At 54.1% G+C, this 25633-nt stretch overlaps 1 protein-coding gene across 1 annotated transcript in view; it reads right to left on the reverse strand.

Annotated features, from left to right (window-relative positions):
- Positions 1-25633, reverse strand: part of LOC144144341 (WAP four-disulfide core domain protein 1-like) — a 119497-nt gene that overhangs the window by 10033 nt on the left and 83831 nt on the right. The window lies entirely within an intron of this gene.

A 25633-nucleotide genomic window follows, 5' to 3' on the forward strand; every position in this document is an offset into this window, starting at 1 on the left:
GGGTCCGCCCTACTGTGAAACACCTCGTATGGGAGTGTCCCGGTCTTGAGCGTGTTCGCGGGTGTCATCGCCATGAAGTGCCAACGTACGAGTGCTGGATCACGCAACCACAGCACACACACGTCGCCCGAGTCCTGCGTCCCCTCTGGGATTTTGCACGCGAGGCTGACATTGTGAGCCAGACTTAATTTTACCCCCCCCCCCCCCCCCCCGCTTCCACTTCTCTCGCTCCAATACTTATAGGCCTCTGTGCCAGCCCCTTTGCTAACAAAGTTACATTTATTAACTATATGGTGTGTTTGAATCAGCTTTGTTATGTTCCAATAATGGTAGATTAGTGCTGTTCGTTGGTTTTACGCCCCCAAAATGTTTGGCTTTCAGGGAACTCGTGCACGAAACGTTCTCGTCCTGCAGTCCCTCCCGCACCCACCCGTCACTGGTGTCTTTTCACATGAATGTCACGGTAGCAGGCACAAGTTCCTGTGATTGATCTGCAGTGGCCCAAGCGCCCCTTTTTCTTCACTTTTTTTTTTTAATTTTCGTTCCTCCCTCACTGGTAGCCATGTGCTCGCAACGTGGTCAGCCTCGAACATTTTTGCCCCTTTCCTTTGAAAGCCTTTTTTGTGTGTACGTACGAACTCCGCGAACTGTCGAAAAAGAGGAAATAAAAACATGCAGCACTAGGAAGCAAAGCCGCTACCCAAACAGCAAGCTGTGGGGGCGCCCTTTTGTTTTTTGCCCTTTTGTTTATTTTGGGTACTGCCAAGAATGGCGAGACCGGCAGCCCGCGCATGCGCAGATCGCTACCGGAAAAAGGTCCATTCTTTTTTATTCCCCGGCGTGGTAGCTGGTGCTCTTGTGTGCGGGCTTCTCATTTTTGTTCTGCCTTGCACACCTCTAGGGAACGGCCGTTGATATGTGCAAATAAAGGTTATCATCACTATGTATTAAACTTCTAAACAAGTGGGAATTTCAAAAGCAATGAGTGGTTAGTATTACTTCAGGAAGCGCGTCATGCGCAGTCGCAGAGCGAGGGGCCGGATAATGAAGAGCTGTTGGTACAGCATCTCAATCGCAGTGCCGCCACGCAAAAGTAGAGCCCCTCCACTGTGGCACGTGTTTCCCACGGGGACGCCCTTCTCACCGGGATACACGCATCAGCATGCGCGGTGAGGGAGGGGGCGATGCTAATTGCGCGTCAGTGCCTAATTGCGACCGGCCTGCCCTTTGACTTCCTCCGCAAAGCGCAGGCGCGCCACATGTGCGCTGCTCCCGAGAGGACGTACCCCCAAGGGGCGCAGCCGCGAACTTGCATGCATGCCCGAAATACGTTCGGCGCCCGCCCCGTGCCGTTCGTTGTGCAAAGAGGAGAAGTCACCCTGGCCGAGAGCATATATGCCACGACCGGTTGGCGCTCCAGCCAGCGAGGTCATGCCTACTGATCCTGGGCAAGCCGAGTGGCCTGCGTGAGAGAGACACTCGATCCCCACCCGACGTCGTGCGAGAGACCTCGTGCGCAACAACGTGGCCGTTGAATTCGGAGCCTAGTTGTCCGCCGCTTGTGTACGACGCTTTCTGCCGCCGAATGTCTCGTTCCTGCCGCTCTTCAAAAATAGCGACCGCGTTCGTAGTGCTTGGGAGGTCGCGCGTTCGGTTACCGGCCGGGTGCCTGTTGTCCTCACTGCGAGGTCTGTGGGCAGTCGAGATGGAGTCCTGGAGGCAGCCGTTACCTTCCACTCGTCAATGTTTCTTCTCAAAAATGCACACTGCCGCCTATCCGGTACTGCCGGCGGACTGCGTGCATGAAACGCACGCCCACGTTCAAGGCGCTGCGTGCCGGCCGATTTTCCGAAAGAACTGCCCACCGCTTCGCGCCGCGTGATTTGGCTTGTAGCCACCTGCAACTCGGAGAGACAGAAGACCATTACAGCCCGGGCAGCGAAGGTCGCCGCACAGCTCCGGCTGCCGGCCACCTCCCTCGCTTAGAGGTCTTCTTCAATAAAGTGTCTCTCTCTGCGAGGCGCGTGCTCTGTGGCGGCCATGTCACGTAAAGAGCACGCGTCCTGTGAACCAACCAGCGGCGATGCCACGCCGGCATGCAGCTTGGCGATTGCGCTCCCCCAGCGGGCGCCTGCAAGAGGCGTACATCCGCAAAGCACCTGCTGCAGCAACACCTCGCTAGAGAGGGCCGCAATGAAAGGGCGAGGTTGCGTGAAGTTTACAGGGATCAAGCTGTTTGTTTGCAGGGGCCTGATAAGCACGCGCCCTTCCAACTTGCACGTCGTAATGCCGTGATATGCGACGACAGGAAACGCCAGCCAGTCGTCTTGCGGTGCCCGCTGCAGGTGTCCACACCAAGCTGAACGTTTTTGGTGACCGATCAAGGAAAATGTAGTTCTTGATATGGTGCCGCTTCCTCCGCCTGGAGAGTGGTTGTGGCAGGAGTGATGTGCATTCATCAGGTGTTTGGCAGCAGTGGTGTCCGCAGTCCTCATGGCTCCCATTGGGGCATAGTGAGGAGAAGGTACGGCCTCAGTTGCGGAAAAACGCACGCGGAAGCTCGCGAGCGGCAGATCTTTTTTTCGCGGCACCCCGCGTGTGAAAACCCCGCGGCGTTTTCAGGGTGGCCGTCGTGTCAAGTGAACAGGAGCGGACGGTTGTTGTGCGAGTTTCAGCTGTTGCCTTTTCAAAAACAAAACGTGTATGCACAGGCGGGGAGTTTTCATTTTTCCCGGGGGGGGAGGGGTGTTCGGCACCCCCACCCCGGCTTGCAGCCCATGATGAAGATGATTAAATGTACCCATCATCATGTATGTGCATGTGTGTATGTTGTCATGTGTCAAGGGCACCCCCCGAATGGGGATGCATCAAAACCTCCCGAAAAGGAAAAAAAAGAACAAAGAAACGGCCATTTGAAGTGCGCGCCAGGAGCGCACCAATAAGTGAACACCAGCGCCTAAACCCTGAGGCATCATAGTCCAATATGGCAGCGCGCTCGTCAGCCAATTAGAGAACGCCGCGCAGGAGACCAGTGGCGTGATGACCATACATGGACATGAAAAAGCAAGGAGCCAATGAAAGTGCGCCACGAGAGAGCCCAAAGGGGTTAAAAGCGGGCGCACAAGGAGAACGGAGAGGCCAGTAACAGGGAGGCAAAAAACCGGGAGGCGGCAGGAGCGCGTAACTTAACGAGCCAGGGGGACGTTGCCAGGCCGACGACTATTCCTACCAAGCCTGGGCGGGAGCGGGCCGACTTCGCATCGGCTGCGGCATCCTAGGCATACCGCGAACCTGTGCCTTCGTGACCCCAGCGGCGGCGGTCGGGCACCTGCGGCCAACGTCTACGCTCCGTCGACCTTCGCTTCGACGGCCCCGAAAGGCTACGTTCTTGCCGAGACTACCTGGGACCTCCAGCGGCACCGGCTACCAGGGGGTAGCCACCGCGGAGCCCACGCCCTCCAAGGAACGGCCGCGCGCATCGAGCGCCGGCATCAAGGACCTCCAGCGGCAGCAGGCTACCAGGGGGTAGCCACAGAGGAAACGTCAGGACGCGCGGAACCCACGCCGTCCAAGGAACGGCCGCGCGCATCGAACGCCGGCACCGAAGCGAGACGAGGACGGCTACTACCGAGTCGCGGCCACGCAGCGGGTGCGACACGTCAGCGCCGACGACAGCGGGGTAGGCCAGTCCATTAGGGACATAGTCGTAGGACACAACTAGGGAGTTGTGGTGAGAAAGAGATTAAGTAGGACTTGAGGTAATGAGTGTATTTGTACTAAATGTGTAGAACATTATTGTAGAGACTTTTGGGTTTTGGTGTGGATTGTATTTTGGATTCTTTAGTTAGGGGTTGAATGGTTGGTGGTTTTGTACGATTTATTTCTTGATTGCTTTGCTTTAGGGTTTCTCCAAGTGTGCTTTAAATTGCATTTTGTTTAAATTGCATTTTGGCTTTCCTGCGTCCATCTCTGTGAGCTGGTCAAGGCAACCTCACTATCCGTTCACGTGACACACACACACACATATATATATATATATATATATATATATATATATATATATATATATATATATATATATATATATATATATATATATATATATATATATATATATATATATAGTTAGTGTGTGTGTAAAAAAACGTACATACATGCATACATACACACATGCTTCCAGTGCGCTTCTCGTGCGCTTGTCCTGTGGTAACGGTTCGAAGGAATAAATAGAAAGTAAGCCGTCCACGTGTGCGCCAATTAAATGATGCGGTAAGCTTTTAGCCCCAATAGAATATTGTGAAACGGTAGAAGCAACTCTAAAGAAATGTCAACTGGTAATGGCATTGGCACTTTGGGGAGTAAGGGGGGCTGCGGGCAGGGATCAGCATCGCCGGGGGAAAGAGGGAGGGCGGCGCCCGCCCCCACTGAAAACACCGGTGGGGCTCTGCGTCTCCGCCTATGCGTGTATGGATACATAGGCACGAATAAATTGGACGGTGTGTGGTTTTTCCTAACGGGCGCCTATTTGACCTGGACATTGTCACGTAAACTGCGTAGGCATCATGTTGGGAACAGCGCGAACGACATTTGGACAAGGAATACTCGTCTAGGTATTGTTCGCGTTTTTCCCAACATGAAACTTTGTCAACACGCCCAACTCGCTGTTCTTAGTGCGGAGGCATGCCGGGACGGCTCCTTGACAAATCGGGAGTGCAACGAACAAGCGGTGCCAAAAGGAAATCTTGTGGGGTGGATGGCGAACGTTAAAATCACAAACCCAGATGACAGAGATCGCCGCCAGGGAGCGGACACAGGCACTCGAGCCTTGTTTCGACTGCCGTTTCCAACGCCCTGCCTGGGATCTATCGATGATCCCGACCTAACCGGCACCTCTACTGGTCGTCGGAAGGCACCCGGGCTCGATTGACACCCTGTGAGCCCATCTCCGACCGACAGGAACATCAGCAAGCCACCCCTCCAGTTCGACCACGCCGGCGCCGCAACTAGGCCTACTTGCCAGGCCTAGAGCGAGCGGCTGCCGCCCCGCTGTCGGAGAGCACGCTCCTCTGCGTGCCTTCCGCCACGTCTCCCCAACCGCCGACGACTGTTTCTTCGAGAATGGCTACAGCCCTTACTCCTGGCGTAATCGCACCACTACAATCAACCGACCAGGAAGCCTGCAACCCTGCGAACAACCAGGCCGAAGAAATGGACTTCGACCCCCTTAGTGGTCGTACCGTGCCACCCCAAAACCGTGGATACAAGTCATCAAATCGCGGCAGAGGCCATCCTTGACTCACAGCGAGGTACCCCTCCGCGGTTCCCCCAAACCTACCACGTCACGGTTTTCCGCCCCCATGGTGGTTGGTCTCCTAGTCAGTGACTGGCCCACCTCAGAATTGGCTCGCAGCCTGGCAACCGCCAGCCAGATGTCAGACCTGCAATTCCGCAAGAAAATCACGCTCCAAGCCCAGCCGGGATCCAACCGCATTGTCGCCGGCACTCCGGATGGGAACCGACTGCGCTGTTTCCGCCTACATGAAGCCACCACCCGGTACCTCCAGGGGCGTTATTCAAGGCATCGCGGAAAACATCGCGAATAAGCAATTGCTCGAACTCACGGCTACCAACCGCCCATATTTGATCCACGCCCGGATGATGTGTAACACAAGAGCTCCACTGCTCACCTTCAACGGGCCGCGCGTACCATACTACATTTAGTGCGTTGCCGCCCCTATCGTCGTGCCGTCCAAACTTGCAAGTGTTGTGGCGACGTCGGGCACCATCATGACGTGTGCCCCCAAACCGACCAGCTACGCTGCCCGGCTTGCGACATCTCCAACCCCCTCCGGATCACCCCTGCGTTCCACGCTGCAAATTGTGTGAGGGCCGGCCCTCACCTCACGCCCCACAAGGACTGTCCCAAGCGCCTGCTTCCCACCCCAGCTCCACGCAAGCCTCGCAGCCAGCCCAACCACCAACCCCTTCCGGCCTACTGTACTGAAGATTTCCCGGCACTAAATACCCCACCGACGGACGCCCGCTCCAGGTCCCAGCATAATCTTCAAACACAGGTGAGCTGGTCAGCCGCGCTTCGCCACTCTCCCGCTGCTCCCAACCCAATCCCTTCCCACACCTCACAACCTCTCCCCCCAGTCCCCCCTACTTACGAATCAGTGCTAAAAGAACTCAAAGAACAACAACGTTTTCAAAAACAACTGGACACTCTCACCAAGAAGATTGAGGCCCTCGTTGCGTCCCCTCTTCCCACACCTGTCGCACCACTCGTGCCCACATCCGAACAGATAAACGCCACCATCGACAGCAAGCTAGTCGATGTCTTAAAGCAACTCATCGACGCCCAAGGAGAGAGTCTGGCCCCCTTATGCTCTGGCATTCAGGCGCTCACTGACCGACAGAACAAGTTAGAACAGGCTATCCAGGGCATACATGACACCCTGGCGTCCTCCCACCCAACCGAGAAGCTCAAGCATCACCTGTCACGATTTAGACCCGCGTTCGTGAACCTGGGAGGGTAGGGGTACCCTCCAGCCGAGAGACGACATGCAGCGTGCTGGTGGTGACGGTGACTGACCCCCGAGCAGCCGTGCTCGGCGGTGTTTATTGCCCGGCCACACACAAGGTTGCCCACCGAGTCTGGTGGGGCCACTGAATTTAGCGGCCAACGAATATCAGGGATGGGGGGCGCCACACACTTGTCACACCCCTCACCCCCAAGTTTGTTTGTCCTACACAAACACCAAACAACACCTGTCACCCCGGCGAGTAACGGTTCGGCGGTCTCCGCTGTCTCTCACTCCGCCGGAGAACAGGTGTCGAAGCCGTTGTGGCAGCATTAGGTGCTGCCTGGGTCACACTCGCACCAGCTGTCGGCCTTGCAGGTGGCCCCGGGCTTGCAGGTGGCGCCACAGTTGCGCAAGTAGCACCAGCCCCTGGTGCTGTGCTGGCAGCGGTCGTTGTGGTTGGCTCCCCTGCCTGCTGGCTTCCTGAAGGGGCGGCTGGGGTCGCCAGGCGAGGCCTCACATGGTCAGCGTGCCGGTGACATGCGAACGAGCAGTGACGATGCACTGGCAGGAGAGACCACCTGCCCGGCAGACCAGCGTGGACCAGGCCGGAAGTTCCTGGCGAAGACCGGAGTCCCAGACTCCGGCAACGCCCAGGACGGCAACCTCGGTCAGCCGCCAGCTTCTGCTTCAGCTGCTTCAGGAGCGCTGTGGACCGGAGGTCTGGGTGTAACACGTCCAACGGTGTCTTCACCATCCGGCCCAACAGGAGCTCACAGGGGGCACGGCCCGTGACGTCGTGGGGTGTGGTCCGGTACTGGAAGAGGAACCGGGCAACCTGTGTCCGGAAATCCCCAGCCTGGCTCTTCTTGAGCTTGTCTTTCACTGTTTGCACCACCCGCTCGGCAGCACCATTCGACGCAGGGTGGTACGGCGGAACCATCATCCGACGGATTCCGTTCTTCGTCGGCCAGGCCAGGTACTCCTCGCTGGCGAAAGCGGGACCGTTGTCGGACACGATGACGTCCGGCAACCCCTGGGCTGCGAAGACTTGCCGCAGCGCCGCAATGGTTGCTCCTGCCGAGGGAGTGGTGACCGGCAGCACCTCCACCCACTTGGAAAAGGCGTCCACCACCACCAGGAAGTAGTGGCCCTTGAAAGGGCCTCCGAAGTCGACGTGCAGGCGGGACCAGGGTCTCTCCGGGAACGGCCAGGGGGTGATCTCCACATGGCGCGAGCCTCGCTGGTTCTCCTGACAGACTTGGCAGCTCTGCACCATGTGAGCAATGTCCTGGTCCAGGCCAGGCCACCAAACGTGGGACCGGGCCACCATCTTGGTCTTCTCCACGCCTGGATGACCCGCGTGCAGCAACTGCAGGACCCTGGACCGCAGGCTCTGCGGAATCACCACCCTGGAGCCCCACAGCAGGCAGCCCTGCTGCAGGCTCAGCTCGCCGGCTTTGTGGCTGTACGTCCGCTCAGCCAACTCCTCCCCTCGGGACACCGCCTTGACCACCTGCGACAGGACTGGGTCCCGGCTGGTTGCCTGCGACACTGCCGATCTGGACAGCACCTCCGGGTAAGCGTGCTCCAGCATGAACACTTCGGCAGGTTCAGGAACTGCAGCAGGCAACTCCGGCAGGGGCAGTCGCTCAGGGCGTCAGCAGGTGCCAGGTCCTTTCCCGGACGTTAGACCAGCCGGTAGCTGTAGGCCGCGAGCCTCAAGGCCCAGCGCACCACTCGAGGCGATGCCTGCACTGGAACCGCCTTGTCAGGCCCCAGCAGCGGCTTGTGGTCCGTGACCGCCTCAAACTTCCGGCCCCACGGGTACTGGTGGAAGCGCTCGACCCCGAACATGAGGGCCAGGCCTTCTTTGTCCAGCTGGCTGTAACGCTGCTCTGCCGCATGAAGCCGACGGGACGCAAACGATACAGGGCGTTCCTGGCTATCCTTCTCCCGGTGGGCCAGGACGGCTCCCACGCCGTACGGTGACGCATCTACGGTCAGGACGACAGGCTTGGCCGGATCGAAGTGCACCAGCACCGGAGCCTTGGTGATGAGCTCCTTGCTGCGCTGGAAGGCCAAGTCCTGCTCCTTCTCCCAGGCCCACTGCTGTCCATCTCGAAGCAGAAGATGCAGCGGCTGCAGATGCGATGACAGGTTCGGCAGGAAGCTCCTGTAGAAGTTTACCAGGTCCAGGTAGCTCTGCAGCTCCTTCTTGTTCTGGGGCTTGGGCGCCTTGAGCACCGCCTCAACCTTGCGGGGTGCCGGGGCTAGGCCTGCCTGGGAAATGATATGGCCCAGGTACTCAACGCTGGGGGCCAAGAACACGCACTTCTCCAGCTTGAGCTTCAGCCCGGCATCCTGCAGTCGTGCCAGGACGTTGTGTAGGTTCTGCAGGTGGTCTTCGTCGTCGGTACCGGTCACCAGGATGTCGTACAAGTACACCGCCACGTGCCTCATGCCCCTGAACAGGTTGTCCATCTCTCTCTGGAAAATGGCAGGAGCTGAGGCCACGCCGAACGGTAGGCGCGTGTACTGGAAGAGTCCCAGCGTTGTCGAAATGGTGACATACTTCCGGGACGACTCCTGGAGCACCAGCTGCTGGTATGCATCTCTGAGGTCGAGCTTGGTGAACTTCTGTCCCCCGGACAGCGCCGACCAGAGATCTTCAATGCGTGGCAGCGGGTACTTCTCGACCGTAGCGACGGGATTGATGGTGACCTTGAAGTCCCCGCAGATCCTTACACTGCCGTCTTGCTTCAGGACTGGCACGATGGGAGCAGCCCACTCCGAAGATTTGACGGGCACCAGGATCTCGTCTCGCTGCAGCCGTTGCAGCTCCTGGGTGACCCCGTCCTTCAAGGCGAATGGCAGCAGCCGCGGCTTGAAAAACCGGGGCTTGGCTCCCTCTGGGACATGTATGCTTGCCGCCGTGCCGGTGAATGTGCCCACCCCTGGCTGGAACAGGGCCTTGAACTTGGTCAGGAGGCTCGGGACGTCTTTCACCGCACACACTGCTTCCTGGTACTCAGGCAGCCGCAAGCCCAAAGCCTGGATCCAGTTCCGGCCCAGCAGCGTCGGTGACGACCCCTTGGTCAAGTACAGGGGCAGGGTGGCCTCCCTGTCGCCAAGGCGGACGCTGACCTGGGCTTGACCCTCGACTTGGGCGAGCTGTCCGGAGTAGCTGCGCAGCATGACGCCCGACGCCTCGACGGCCACGCCGGGGAAGGTGCGCTTGAAGGCTTTTCCGGCCATGACCGACACACTGGCCCCTGTGTCCAGCTCCATGGGAATGGGGCGCCCGCAGACTTCGACGGTCAGCATGTATGGTGGCACCGACGGCTGCACTGTGCCCGCGTGCCACATGTCGAAAATCTGCGGGTCTTCGGCCACGACGTGAAGCCTAGCCGCTGCACCCGAAGCTGCTGCCGCACGCCCCCGCCGCCTACCCTTGCGCCGACTCCCTCGGCCGTGGGCTGGCGCGGAACCTGTGCTCGACGCCGGCTGCTGCTTCCGTCCGTCCGCCGTCGTCCCCCCTCGGCACGCCCGAGCCATGTGCCCAGTTCTTCCGCACGCAAAGCACTCCGCTTGCGCGAACTGGCACTGTGAAGGGGGGTGGTCACCACCGCAGCGAACGCACCTGCCATGCCGTGCCGCCATATTGTTCACCGCCGCCTCCGCCGACGGTGAGCCGGCCGCACGCGCTAGCTCGCCCGCGTCCTTGGCCGCAGCCTCCATCGCCAGCGCTGCCTTCACGGCGTCGTCCAGCGAGAGGGGTCGGGAAGCTCCAGGAGTCGCGTCTGCATGGCGGGGTCGTTGATGCCGCAGACGAAACGGTCCCGGAGCAGCGAGTCGAGCTGCTCCCCGAAGGCGCAGCCGCTCGCCAACCCTAGCAGCGCTGCGACGAACTGCCCGAGCGTCTCTCCGTCTCGGCGGCTCCGGTTATTGAAGCGAAAACGCTCCATTAACGTCGACGGAGCCGGGCTGTAGTGCGAGCGTAGCGTAGCGAGCAGCTCACCCAGCGACTTCTCGTGCGGCGTGGCCGGCTTGAGCAGGTCGAGCAGGAGAGCGAAGACGCGGGTCCCGCAGCTGGCCAGGAAGATGTCGCGCTGTTTCGCCTCGGGTGTGTCGTTTGCCCGGAAAAACACGCCTACTTGCTCCTCGTAGACCGGCCAGGCGGACCCTTCACCCTCGAACGGCTCGAGCCTCCCGTACAGCGGCATGGCGTAATGGCGGTTGGCTTGAGGGGGCGGTGTCTCGGCGTTCTCGGTGGCGGCGTTCACGGTGGCTTCGGCCGCTCCGCGGGCTTCTTCCTTCGTCGCCAGTGTCACGATTTAGACCCGCGTTCGTGAACCTGGGAGGGTAGGGGTACCCTCCAGCCGAGAGACGACATGCAGCGTGCTGGTGGTGACGGTGACTGACCCCCGAGCAGCCGTGCTCGGCGGTGTTTATTGCCCGGCCACACACAAGGTTGCCCACCGAGCCTGGTGGGGCCACTGAACTTAGCGGCCAACGAATATCAGGGATGGGGGGCGCCACACACTTGTCACATCACCCCTATCATGACTAGCGCACCGGAGGCCTTCCTCGTCGTATACCAATGGAATTGTCGATCTCTCAGTAGTAAGCGACACGAGCTAGCCCTCCTTACCCAACAGGACCCGCCAGATATCATTGCTCTCCAAGAAACAAATATTCCTACCCCTCGCTTGCCACAATACAGCGCCTCCACCCAGGACCCGCAAAACCGCACAGCCATCCTTGTACTGAATTCCCACCCTGCCCAAGCACACCAGCTCAGCCAGACCATTCCTAATACCTTTGTTGAAGTCATATCACCCGCCCACCGCAACCCAGCATGTATGTACAGTCAAACCCGATTATAACGAACCGGGATAGAGCAAATTATGCTATATATTGAACAAAAAAAATCAGTTACGAAAATACACGCTAAACATATCCCTTATAACGAAGTTCACATCTGATATATCGAACTCGGCGCGCCTAGAATTGCCGCCAAAATGCATGGTCTCGGAGTGGCGATTGAGATGTTGATTGGCTGCGATAGAGATGTTGAGCCTCCCATGGAGCGACGGGACTCCCGGCACTTACCCTACTGTTTCCGACGCGCCTGACTCACGATTAAACCCTCCCAGTCAGCGAGTCCGGACCAAGATGGAAGCATCGGCGAACTGTGGGAAGAGCTCGACAACGTTCCCGATGTTGTGCTTAAAGGAGTGCCATTCAAGGATTGCCCGAGTGTCGACAACGACATTGCCGTAACTTTGAGCCCCTCGGACGCCGACACCGTCGCCGATGTCATGCCTGCTGGCGCTGCTGGAAGCACCGAAGAGGCAGAGGATGTCGCGAGTGAAAGCCGTCCGATGCGAAGCTACACTCAAAGCCAATGACAACCCGCTGCTCCTTCTTGGTGATTTCAATGCCCCGTATACAGCTTGGGGGTATATACGCGCTTCGAAGAAGAGAACGGCTCTGTTACGCGCCACCCAAAATCATCAGTTCTGCAAAATGACCTTACAGTCGCCACCCGGACCGGTAACAGTGCCACGCGTGACACCACACCCGATTTAACATTTACAGAAACATTCGAAATATCACGTGGTCATGCTAAGATGAAACTCTCGGCAGCGACCATCACATCATCTCCATCCGAATTCCGACCTCGAAGAAGACTACTCGGAAGGGCACTGCCCGCCTAACCAATTGGTCCGCGTTTCGAGATGACGTCACTCCTCTCCTACCCATAGATCAAAATCTTGACGAATGGACACTGGATCTTGAAAAGCGGGTCAAGAAGCACACCCAAGAAATCGCGCTCACTGACAGTACACCAGCCGCGGAACCCCACCTTATGCACATTTGGGAAGCTCGACGAAGCCTAATAAAACGTTGGAAACGCCAGAAACACAATCGGTCCTTGAAAAAACGCGTAGCCCTTCTCACACAGCTAGCACATACCTACGCGGCTGATCTTCAACGAGAGAATTGGCACTCGTTTTGCGACACGCTCCAAGGCACTCTGCACACGAAGAAAACCTGGCATAGCTGCTTCGGTCCCTCCTCAACGACACCGCTACCTGGTGACAAACAAGCCATAAAATACACCAGTTGATTCGGAACAGCTCGCTCTCTTCTCAAGACTTCCCGAGGTCTATCCAACTGCACCTTTTTGGAGACCCGGCCTCTTATCCGACCTACCCGGAAACGCAATACACCGGCAAGGCAAAGGATGAGTTGGACGCACCTTTTATCCTCGCCGAGCTCCACGCTGTACTTGCCCGCTTGAAACGCAATATTACTCCAGGCAAAGATCATATCACATATCGCATTCTCCGAAACCTGGACGAAGACACCCTGCAGGCGCTCCTCGACCTGTACAACAGCCCCGGGGATGAAGGCACCTTACCTGAACAATGCAAATATTCGGACATCACTCTAATCCCAAATCCAAACAAGCCCCTCTCCCCCACGACCCTTCGGCCCATTTCCCTGACGTCCTGCCCCGGGAAACTTTTCGAAAACCTGGTCCATCAACGTTTATCTGCGTACTTGGAAAATCACAATCTGTATCCATTCACCATGCTAGGCTTTCGACAGCATCTCTCTGCGCAAGACGTACTAATTCAGCTCAAGGAACAGGTCCTAGATCATCTGAGCAGAGTCACTCCAAGGGACAGACAACTGATTTTTTTCGCGTATATGTTCTCTAGCTCATATGAAAGCCAGCGTTTTATATAGCCCGGTAACCACAAGCAATTGTTAAACAAACTGGCGGAAATAATTTTAATTTGGCAGCAAACTTCCTGAAATCGGAAGGGTGGCGGTTTGTAGTGTCGAAACTTGACACTACAATATGTGTCCCTGTCACGTGACCTGCAAACCTACCAGCTAGTGTAACTGCTGAAACGTTTATTTACGCATTGAAAACCTTTTAACACAAGTATTTGTACAAGCTTAAATAGTATATGTATTTCTAAACATTACTTTGAAAATGATAAAGACACGCCGCCCGCCGCCGCTGGGTTGCTCTCAGTGTGGCTAACTGAGCCACCATGCCCAAAATCAACGGCAGCGTTCAGCAAATAGACCCAGCGAAGGAGCTTTGACGATTCTGTCTGAGTCAGGGGCGTTTGTTCTGCCAAAATATTTTATTTCAGTCTCCAAATCCGCCAAAGGCAGCTTAAAAAAAAAAAACAACGTCGCGCTTGGGTAGAATAGAACTTCCCGCCTCCACAACGTGAAGCCAGATTCTACCTATTGTCTATCCCAACAGACGGCGCATTCGTGCAAAATAGACCCTTGCATTAAAAAAAACACATAAAGGAACAGGAAAGCCTGCGATTCAAACTTTTTTAGCGGCGAACGAGTTTTTAAATATCATTTTTTATTTCGCATATACAGACAAAAGTATGTTGCCGAGCTACTCTATGTCATGGTTGCCAGCATTAGTTTTGGGAGGGACACATACGGCTCGTAGATAAAAAAATTCCATTTAAAAAGTTCTAGAGCGTTATCAGCAAAACCGTTTCTCGTCTAGGTGCTTTAAGTGATGCCCTTTCATTTGGGATAGAGAACATATACTCGACAAAAATCGGTTGTCTGTCCCTTTAACACTTGACGTCAAGGGAGCGTTTGATAACGTCACGCATCAAGCCATTTTGGACAACCTCAACACGACCAATTGCGGCATCAAGACTTTCCGCTTCGTAAAAGCTTTTCTCCAAAACCGGACCGCAACACTGCGACTTGGGCCCCTTCGATCCCCCATCTTCCACACTCCGCCCAAGGGCACCCCCCCAAGGCTCCGTTATTTCGCCATTGTTATTTAATATTTCCCTCCTTCACCCTCCGAGTCACCTACAAGCTATCCCCGGCCTCCAGCACGCTCTTTACGCGGACTATTTGACCATTTGGACAACACGGCTCCAGCGGCGCACAACAAGACGCTCTCCAACAAGTGATCGACACAACTGTACTATCTCTCGCCCAGAGGTTTGACATGCGAGCCTAACAAATCGGCTCTCGGCCTGCTGTGGCTGCTCCCGATCCGCAAGTTACCATCCAGGGCTCTCCCATTCTCCCCACTCTCCGTATATTGGGTGTGCCTATCCACTACGATGGTTCTGGCGCCATCCTCCTGCCTCAGCTACAGAAAACGGTCACACAGCTCACTCACCTAATACGACGAATAAGGGGATCCACTCACGGTTTCAAAGAGCAAGACACCTGCCGCCTGAACCAAGCACTGCTGGTCAGCCGCATAACCTACGGAACTCCTTTTGTCAACCTAAAACCACCGGAAGTCAACAAGCTGGATGCTCTAATCCAGAAAACGTACAAAGCTGCCCTTGGACTCCAAACTTATACTTGCTTCACCTCGGCCTGCATAACACGCTCAGTGAACTACTAGAAGCACAGCGGACGTCCCACCTCCATCGCCTCGCCCTCAATCCCTCAGGTAGACGAGTTCTCCAGAACATTGGCCGACCCACCTTCTCCCCTCAACACGAACTCCAACGCATTCCCCTATCCATTCGTCGACGCCTGAAGGTTAGCCCGGTACCCAAACACATGCACTCATTCTTCAATCGAGGACGTCGCGAATCCCGGGTGAAGATGCTCGATAAACGGTACGGCCCCGACTCCCAAACACGATATCCGGATATTGCTATAATTCCCGACCACATGCGCACCACCCTAGTTACTGTGGACTCGAATGGACATCTGGCCACAGCCGTCACCTATCGAAATCTGCCGGTCACCTCAGCCGAAGCGCTGGCCATCGCCCATGCAACTACCACACACCAGCATCAACCATACTTGACCATCATTACGGACTCCCAACAAGCCCGTCGGCTGTATGAAGCTGGTCTTGTACCACCCCAGGCCCTCCATGTGCTCCAACACCTTCCCGAGGACATCGAAATTTCGATCGTCTGGACCCCAGGCCATGCTGGCCTTGCAGGGAATGAGGCGGCTCATGCCGCAGCCCGCGATCTCCTTACCCGGGCACTCCCAACCGCAAGGACCAAACCGCCGGGCGCGTAATCTCTGATAATCAAATCCTAACTCCGCTGGACTCTACCTACAGCCCCCTCCTCGCGCATTACACACACACCAGAAGAACATACCCTCCTCCACGCCAAAATCTCTCCTACCACCAAGCTCACATATATCGGCGTCTGCAAACAGAAACCTTCTACAACCACACTATCCTTCCCACATATCTCCGTCCATTGCAGTGTGACACCCCTCTCACAACCTACCACCTTGTGTATTCATGTCCTCACCACCCCCACCCCATTCACTCCCCCTCCCTTGAGCAGTGGGAGTCTGCGCTGACCAGCTCGGCGCCGGAGCATCAAATCGCCCTGGTGCAACAAGCCGTGGATTCGGCACAGGCTCGCGGCTTCCTGGACGTAGGAGGCTGACCACGTCCCTTTCCAACTCCCTTGGCTGCTCAATAAAGATGTTTTTACCACCACCACCAGATGACAGGAATCTTATTTATTCGTTGCCCGCTATGTTGAGAAATATTCCCTGCCATTGTGCAACTCTTGGAGGGCTGAGTAGTGGCGCTCTTGACGCTGAAGAAGCCACTGTTAATTGCATAAATTCAGAATCTCGTAAACCTGGACAACAGCGCCTTTATGATTATATACGCTAAAATATTTGGGTTAGAAAGCAACAGGGCTCACTTTCAGCTGTCTTCTGCAGCCCTCTTCAACCACTTTTGTCGCTTTTTTTACGATGGGAGGTGGGCCCTTCTCACATTCCGGGGATGACTGAAGAACTGGCCTTCGCCAAGAGACGGCCGAGGGGTAGGGACCGATCTGTGATGCTTTTTGAAATCCAACACACACAGCTGAGCCAGCAAGGCCCAGCATTCTGTAGCGGCAGCTCGGCCGGACGTGAACTGCACGGTTTGAGCGTGGCAACGGCGCGGGAAAACTCATCGCCGTACAGCAGACGATCCGGGAAATAAACGCGGAATCAGTGGGGCTCTTCGATTTACAGTCTCGGACTCACCGCGGATAGTCCGCGGGTAGCCCGAGGATTCCCCGAAGCCATAGGGATACATGGGAAAATCTAACGCCGGATTGCTTCTCGGGGAGTCCGCGGTGAGTCCGAGACTGTAAATCGAAGAGCCCCAGTGTTCGCCATATCCACGCAGACGCAACGTTAGAGTAGACCAACTTGTGGGAGCTTTGGTGTCTTTTGTCAAGGCGCAGCTTTCTATGGCCCACTTTTGCGACCGTCTCGTCACCAAAACGCACTGCAGGAAAGTCGACTTTACACAGTGGGTTTCACAGAACGATGATGATGATTATAAGCCAAGGCGCATTGAGAAGAAAACGCTTCCCGCAGTCCGAATCGACCATGTTTAGCCGACGTTTATCCGATTGCGCGCTTCCGACACGGTCGAAGCAGTTTGGACTTCGAGCGGAGCTTTCTTGGGCCCACTAATGGCGACCGCCGTCCCGTTGCGAGCACTCTGTGAACGGCGATCTAATCCCTCGCGAGAAAGCTGAGCGTTTCAACCGTCGTTGCCCTTAGACGAAGGGGCGCTGGTTTTCTGCCTCTCCAGAGCGGTTTTGGCCAGTCCCTGGGCAGTCCGACACTGCTCTCGCAGTAGAAATCACGTAGGCAAATAAAATACGAAGGCAGCTGCTTCGGAGCAGCTCGTATCAGTCCCAAATGCCAAACAGGAGAGGCCTTTGATGAATGGACGAAAAGAAAGCTCAAGGAAATCTAGCTCACGTTTGAGACTTCGACAGAGCGCGGGACGAATTCTCCCGCTTCCCCGCGGCATCTAGGGAGAGCTAGGGCCAGAACCCCCGGTTGTCCCTCGCGCTCCTCGCGACTGCAAACGCGCTATGACGTCGTCTTAGAAGCGGTCCCGCGTCTTCTTGCACGTTTCCCCGCAAATGAGGTCTTCGGTGAATCTTCTCTATGGCTAGGGCTACCAGCCTGCTCTGTTTGAAAGAGTTCGAGCGCGAAAACATTATGCGCCCAACGAGGCGAGAACACCTGCGTTATGAAAAACAAAAAAATCAGGAACGAGAATCCGGCCCAGGGACGCGCGGAGGCAGGCAAGTGGCCCAACTACTACTCTGCGACTACGCTTTCTTTTTTGTAACGTATATATATATATATATATATATATATATATATATATATATATATATATATATATATATATATATATATATATATATACCCCAAGTGCCACCCCCCCCCACCCCCAAGTGCAGGAATCAAAAAATACCGGAACATAAATACCCAAGAAAGTGGTGGGGAAAGAGCCCCGCCGGTAGCGTAGTGGTTATCGCACCAGACCGGTATTCTGGACGTCGTGGGTTCGGATCCCACCCGGCGGGCGTTTTTTCACCACTTTCTTTCTGACTCAAAAAATTCTTCATCTGTTTCTATTACCCACCACAACATCCCTTTTGCTTTCCGAGGTTTTCTTGACTGCCAACCCTTATTTTCTGTCTTATTTCACCGAGCCCCTCATTTCCCATTTCTGATTCGCTATATATATATATATATATATATATATATATATATATATATATATATATATATATATATATATATATATATATATACATACACCGTAGACTCCCGTTCAGGCGAACTCGAAGGGACCGTAAAGATTTGTTCGTATTATCAGAAATTCGTCTAAAGGGAGTCCACCGTGTGTGAGTGTGTGTATATATATATATATATATATATATATATATAGGGTTTGGGAATGAGGGGCTCGTTAGGAAATACAGAAAGAAATGCCGGCAGTCTACAACGCCAAAGAAGGCATAGGGGAATGGTTAGACTATTTTTTTACCGTTAGTGACGTTACATTATTTTTTTTACTTATTACGTGAGAAAGAAAGAAAAACACGCGCCCAGAGTGGGGACAGTGTAGACTGCCGGCATTTCTTTCTGTATATATATATATATATATATATATATATATATATATATATATATATATATATATATATATATGTATATATATATATATATAACGCAGGAGACATGGCGTCCGTCGAACCAACACCTTTATTAACAACTTATTCCTCGTCCACCACTATCACACCGCACCGTCTCTTGGTGGCTAATCTCCCATTCCGGTCAACTGCCCTGCACCATCCATCTGCGGGACGTCACACGCTTCCCCCTCCCCCCGAGAGAGTGTTTGGTGTAGGGGCGGATAATATCGTCTTAGCCTCCCCACATGGACAATGTCAGTCTGACGACCGAGTGGAGCCACGCTGCGGTCGATCTCGTAGTTTACCGCAGAGATCTTGCGTAGGACAGTATACGGCCCTTCCATTATCGCGCAGAGTTTGCCGCGGTTGGGATGCCAGGGTGACTCATATAACACACAGTCTCCCACCTGGAGCTCTGACGGAAGAAACTTCTTGTCGTAGATGAGCTTATTCTTCTCGTGATACGCCAGGGAATTGCGGACTGCGTTTGCGCGAGCTTCTTGCAGGGTTTCGGCAGTGTTGGAGAGGAGGCAGGGGTATGATGGTGTGCCATACATGAGAAAACATGGTGGGTAGCCGGTGACTTCATGAGGTGTCTTGTTGTACTCATCGACAACCTCTGGAAGAAGGCGTGTCCATGGTTTTCGCGGTTCGTCGTTGATTTTGCAGCGGAGGCGAGTAACTATGGACTGATTAGTGCGCTCGTTTAGGCCATTACACTGCGGGCGTTGAGAACTTGTGAAAAGCTGATTAATGTTGTTGTGTTTGAGGAACTGCTTGAATTTGCCTGCGGTGAATCCTGTTCCGCGGTCGGAAAGGAACTTCCGAGGCTTTCCAGCGACGAAGATGCTCTTCAGGCAGGAAATGTACGCATCGCACGTCTCATTTCGGTGCGCAAAAGCCCACACGTAACGAGTGGCATGGTCAACGGCCAAGTGAATGAATCTTTTTGGAGAACCGTAGTTCGCAAAACCTCCGATGGTATCCATGGCCAGAAGATCAAATGGTTGTTCAGCTGGTGGTAGTGACTCCAAAGATCCGAAACGCTTGGTCTTCGTCTTCTTGCAGCGCTGGCAAGTGTCACAGTGGCGAATATATTTTGAGACATCGGTGATGATGTCAGGCCAATAATATTGTGGAGACAGAAGTCGCAATGTCTTCTTGACTCCAATGTGACCAAAAGCGTTATGAGCCTTCTGAAGAAGAGAAGGTCGCAGAGCAGCAGGAACGTAGACTTCTCGAATCCCTCTGCGCGTCACTATGGCCATTCCGTTCTCAATGACGTGCTTGCAAGGCGGTTTGTCGTTGGGATGCTCTTGCAGTTGGTCAGCTGATAGAAGCTGAATAATCGGGTTTCGCGATAGTGCATCAGCTTCAATGTTTTCAGCGCCCTTTTGGTGCTTGATGTTTACATCGTACATGGAGAGTTTCAAGGACCATCGAAACAGACGGCCTAGCGGATTCTTGATGTTCTTAAGCCACTGTAGCGCAGCGTGATCGGTGACAACCGTAAAAGGTTTTCCATGTAGATAGCAGTGCCATTTGTCGATAGCGTCAATAATTGCCAAACATTCAAGCTCTGTGATGGCGTAATTGACTTCGTGCTTGAGCAGCTTGCGTGAGTGGTATGCAACTGGGTGCTCCCGGCCTTCTTCATCAGCCTGCTTCAAAACGGCGCCGATACCTTTGCTGGATGCATCACAGTACAGCACACAAGGTTTGGAGGCATCGTAGATGGCAAGAACCGGCTCTTCCGTGACACATTTCTTCAGCTTTGTGAAAGGCAGTTGGCAGTCAGAGTCCCAGTTCCACGTAGCATCTTTGCTGAGGAGGCACGTCAGTGGATGGGCAATTTCACTGAAGTGAGCGATGTACCGACGGTAAACGTTCACGGTACCGAGAAACCGCTGCAGCTCTTTCGGGCGCAATGGTGTGGGAAACCGCAAAATTGCCTCCACGTTGCTTCGTTTCGGAGTGACTGCGCCATTTGAAACCCTGTGTCCCAGGTACTCAATGGATGTTTGTGCGAACTGACATTTCTTTATTTTGAGCCTGACGCATTCGCTTTTAAAAGCGTTTAAAACGGCGTCGAGATGCTTCAGATGGTCAGAAAACGTGTAAGAGTACACCACAATATCATCGAAGTAGTTCGTGACGTGCGCTAAGCGGTGTTTTGCTAGGATGGACTTGACAGCCCGCTCAAAAGTGGCTGGGGCGTTCCGGAGACCGAAAGGCATAACAAGCCATTCGTAGTGACCGGTACGTGTCACAAAGGCTGTTTTCGGAATGTCTTCCGGGTGCATCTTGACGTGCCAGTAACCCGACGTGATGTCTAACGTTGAAAAGTACGTCGATTTCCCGAGAGAGTCTAGAACGTCGTCAATGCGAGGGATGGGTTGGTAGTCGGGCACCGTCACTGCGTTCAGCTTGCGGTAATCTATGCAGAAACGTGTGCGCCCTTCTCCCTTTTTCTCTGCCAGAAGTGCCGGGGCAGCGTACGGAGACGTAGACAGCCGTATTACGCCTTGCGTGAGAAGGTCGCTGACTTGTCTGTCCATTTCGACGCTATCGGCTTCTGAGCATCGATAGGGAGCCCTGCGGATAGGGACGTTGTTTGTGACGGGAATGCGATGCATCTCGCTACTGATACACCCAATGTCAGTTTGTGATTTGGAAAAAATGTCCTCGTACTTGCGGAGAAGCTGCTTAAGTGCAGACCTCTGAGTTTCATTTAGGTGGCCCAAATCGGAAGCTTGAGGTTCCTGTACACAAGCGTTTTTGTCAGCCGCGTAACGGACTTGTGGGCGTTGAGAGTGAAGGACATTATTTCCTTGGCGTAGGGTCAGGGTGTCGAGGTCTAGAAACAAGTTGAAGAGACAGGCGCTGTCCAAGCCAAGAAGTAGATTGCTCTTCATTCCTTGCAGAACGTGCGCTTCTATTTCCTTCGTGATTTTTCCGATTTGTAGTTTTAGATTGACGCGACCCAAAGTTTTGGTAGATGATGTTACTTGATCTACAGTGATGCATGAATCTCTCATTATTTGCAGCCGAAGGGTTGTCAGCACTGCTTCGCTGATACAGGTAATTGTGGCTCCGGTATCAAGAGTAGCGCTGACTGGGTGCCCGTTAATGAGTGCATCGAAGTGAATTAACATAGCTTTGGGTCGCCCTCCTCGTTTCCCTGGTTGGTAGCGAGGGCGGAAATGCTTGCGCGTCGTGGGCATTCATTGTGCCAGTGCATCTGTCGTGGCAAGCCGGCCATGGCGCAATGCCAGCATTCGGACATGGGTGCTCGGCCCGGCGTATTAGGCGGACGCTGATAGGAATTGCCGCTCGGTGCATTGATCTGTGCGTGTCGACCTGGTGGAACGCGGTGCGACTTAGCTCGGTTCATAGCAGCCTCTACTCTAAGCGCAGCTAAAAGCCACGCTGCTGGGGTGGATGGAGTAAGCCCAGCAAGAGCCATTTCCATTTCAGCAGGGAGGCCGTCGATGAGCCCTGATATAAGGTGCGCGTCCTTTAGTTCAGCAAGGCGTCCCAGACACATTTTTTCATCGTAATATTCCTTGAGGCTCTGGCCCGATTTCAGGCGGCAATGAATGAACTGACGGAATGGATCCGCGATGGCGCTTGCGAACCGTTCGGTCATGCATGCAGCGAGGTCCTCCCAAGCTGTGCCAGTGTCAAACACCTCGGTAAGGTACCAGCGGAAGGCCTCACCTTCAAGGTAATCGGAGAAATTGCACAACTTGTCTCGCTCGGTCCATGCAGCGGCCGCAGTCTTCACCTCGAAGAGTCGGAGCCACTTGTCAAAGGGAACATCGTCGCTTGCTCCCGAGTACTTGGGGATGGTGATGGCTTTCTTGGATGTTGTCATGATGCGGGGTTGCACGGTAAATCCTGTCGACTAGTGTAACGCAGGAGACATGGCGTCCGTCGAACCAACACCTTTATTAACAACTTCTTCCTCGTCCACCACTATCACACCGCACCGTCTCTTGGTGGCTAATCTCCCATTCCGGTCAACTGCCCTGCACCATCCATCTGCGGGACGTCACACGCTTCCCCCTCCCCCCGAGAGAATGTTTGGTGTAGGGGCGGATAATATCGTCTTAGCCTCCCCACATGGACAATGTCAGTCTGACGACCGAGTGGAGCCACGCTGCGGTCGATCTCGTAGTTTACCGCAGAGATCTTGCGTAGGACAGTATACGGCCCTTCCATTATCGCGCAGAGTTTGCCGCGGTTGGGATGCCAGGGTGACTCATATAACACACAATCTCCCACCTGGAGCTCTGACGGAAGAAACTTCTTGTCGTAGATGAGCTTATTTTTCTCGTGATACGCCAGGGAATTGCGGACTGCGTTTGCGCGAGCTTCTTGCAGGGTTTCGGCAGTGTTGGAGAGGAGACAGGGGTATGATGGTGTACCATACATGAGAAAACATGGTGGGTAGCCGGTGACTTCATGAGGTGTCCTGTTGTACTCATCGACAACCTCTGGAAGAAGGCGTGTCCATGGTTTTCGCGGTTCGTCGTTGATTTTGCAGCGGAGGCGAGTAACTATGGACTGATTAGTGCGCTCGTTTAGGCCATTACACTGCGGTCGTTGAGAAGTTGTGAAAAGCTGATGAATGTTGTTGTGTTTGAGGAACTGCTTGAATTTGCCTGCGGTGAATCCTGTTCCGCGGTCGGAGAGGAACTTCCGAGGCTTTCCAGCAATGAAGATGCTCTTCAGGCAGGAAATGTACGCATCGCACGTCTCATTTCGGAGCGCAAAAGCCCAAACATAACGAGTGGCATGATCAACGGCCAAGTGAATGAACCTTTTTGGAGAACCGTAGTTCGCAAAACCTCCGATGGTATCCACGGCCAGAAGATCAAATGGTTGTTCAGCTGGTGGTAGGGACTCCAAAGATCCGAAACGCTTGGTCTTCGTCTTCTTGCAGCGCTGACAAGTGTCACAGTGGCGAATGTATTTTGCGACGTCGGTGATGATGTCAGGCCAATAATATTGTGGAGACAAAAGTCGCAATGTCTTCTTGACTCCAACGTGACCAAAAGCGTCATGAGCCTTCTGAAGAAGAGAAGATCGCAGAGCGGCAGGAACGTAGACTTTTCGAATCCCTCTACGCGTCACTATGGCCATTCCGTTCTCAATGACGTGCTTGCAAGGCGGTTTGTCGTTGGGATGCTCTTGCAGTTGGTCAGCTGATAGAAGCTGAATAATCGGGTTTCGCGATAGTGCATCAGCTTCGATGTTGTCAGTGCCCTTTTGGTGCTTGATATTGACATCGTACATGGAGAGCTTCAAGGACCATCGAAACAGACGGCCTCGCGGATTCTTGATGTTTTTAAGCCACTGTAGCGCAGCGTGATCGGTAACCACCGTAAAAGGTTTTCCATGCAGATAGCAGTGCCATTTGTCGATAGCGTCAATAATTGCCAAGCATTCAAGCTCTGTGATGGCGTAATTGACTTCGTGCTTGAGCAGCTTGCGTGAGTGGTATGCAACTGGGTGCTCCCGGCCTTCTTCATCAGCCTGCTTCAAAACGGCGCCGATACCTTTGCTGGACGCATCACAGTACAGCACACAAGGTTTGGAGGCATCGTAGATGGCAAGAACCGGCTCTTCCGTGACACATTTCTTCAGCTTAGCGAAAGCCAGTTGGCAGTCAGAGTCCCACTTCCACGTAGCGTCTTTGCTGAGGAGGCACGTCAGTGGATGGGCAATTTCACTGAAGTGAGCGATGTACCGACGGTAAACATTCACGGTACCGAGAAAACGCTGCAGCTCTTTCGGGCGCGATGGTGTGGGAAAACACAAAATCGCCTCCACGTTGCTTCGTTTCGGAGTGACTGCGCCATTTGAAACCCTGTGTCCCAGGTACTCAATGGATGTTTGTGCGAACTGACATTTCTTCATTTTGAGCCTGACGCATTCGTTTTTAAAAGCGTTTAGAACGGCGTCGAGATGCTTCAGATGGTCAGAAAACGTGCCAGAATACACCACAATATCATCGAAGTAGTTCGTGACGTGCGCTAAGCGGTGTTTTGCTAGGATGGACTTGACAGCCCGCTCAAAAGTGGCTGGGGCATTACGGAGACCGAAAGGCATAACAAGCCATTCGTAGTGACCGGTACGTGTCACAAAGGCTGTTTTCGGAATGTCTTCCGGGTGCATCTTGACGTGCCAGTAACCCGACGTGATGTCTAACGTTGAAAAGTACGTCGATTTCCCGAGAGAGTCTAGAACGTCGTCAATGCGAGGGATGGGTTGGTAGTCGGGCACCGTCACAGCGTTCAGTTTGCGGTAATCTATGCAGAAACGTGTGCGCCCTTCTCCCTTTTTCTCTGCCAGAAGTGCCGGGGCAGCGTACGGAGACGTAGACAGCCGTATTACGCCTTGCGTGAGAAGGTCGCTGACTTGTCTGTCCATTTCGACGCTATCGGCTTCTGAGCATCGATAGGGAGCCCTGCGGATGGGGACGTTGTTTGTGACGGGAATGCGATGCATCTCGCTACTGATACACCCAATGTCAGTTTGTGATTTGGAAAAAATGTTCTCATACTTCTGGAGAAGTTGCTTAAGTGCAGACCTCTGAGCTTCATTTAGGTGGCCCAAATCGGAAGCTTGAGGTTCCTGTACACAAGCGTTTTTGTCAGCCGCGTAACGGACTTGTGGGCGTTGGGAGTGGAGGACATCATTTCCTTGGCGTAGGGTCAGGGTGTCGAGGTCTAGAAACAAGTTGAAGAGGCAGGCGCTGTCCAAGCCAAGAAGTAGATTGCTCTTCATTCCTTGCAGAACGTGCGCTTCTATTTCCTTGGTGATTTTTCCGATTTGTACTTTTATATTGACGCGACCCAAAGTTTTGGTAGATGATGTTACTTGATCTACAGTGATGCATGAATCTCTCATTATTTGTAGGCGAAGGGCTGTCAGCACTGCTTCGCTGATACAGGTAATTGTGGCTCCGGTATCAAGAGTAGCGCTGACTGGGTGCCCGTTAATGAGTGCATCAAAGTGAATTAACATAGCTTTGGGTCGCCCTCCTCGTTTCCCTGGTTGGTAGCGAGGGCGGAAATGCTT

This window comes from Haemaphysalis longicornis, unplaced genomic scaffold, assembly GCF_048455015.1.
Source record: "Haemaphysalis longicornis isolate Haplotype H1 unplaced genomic scaffold, Haemaphysalis longicornis Haplotype H1 scaffold_7, whole genome shotgun sequence".
Taxonomy (NCBI): domain Eukaryota; kingdom Metazoa; phylum Arthropoda; class Arachnida; order Ixodida; family Ixodidae; genus Haemaphysalis; species Haemaphysalis longicornis.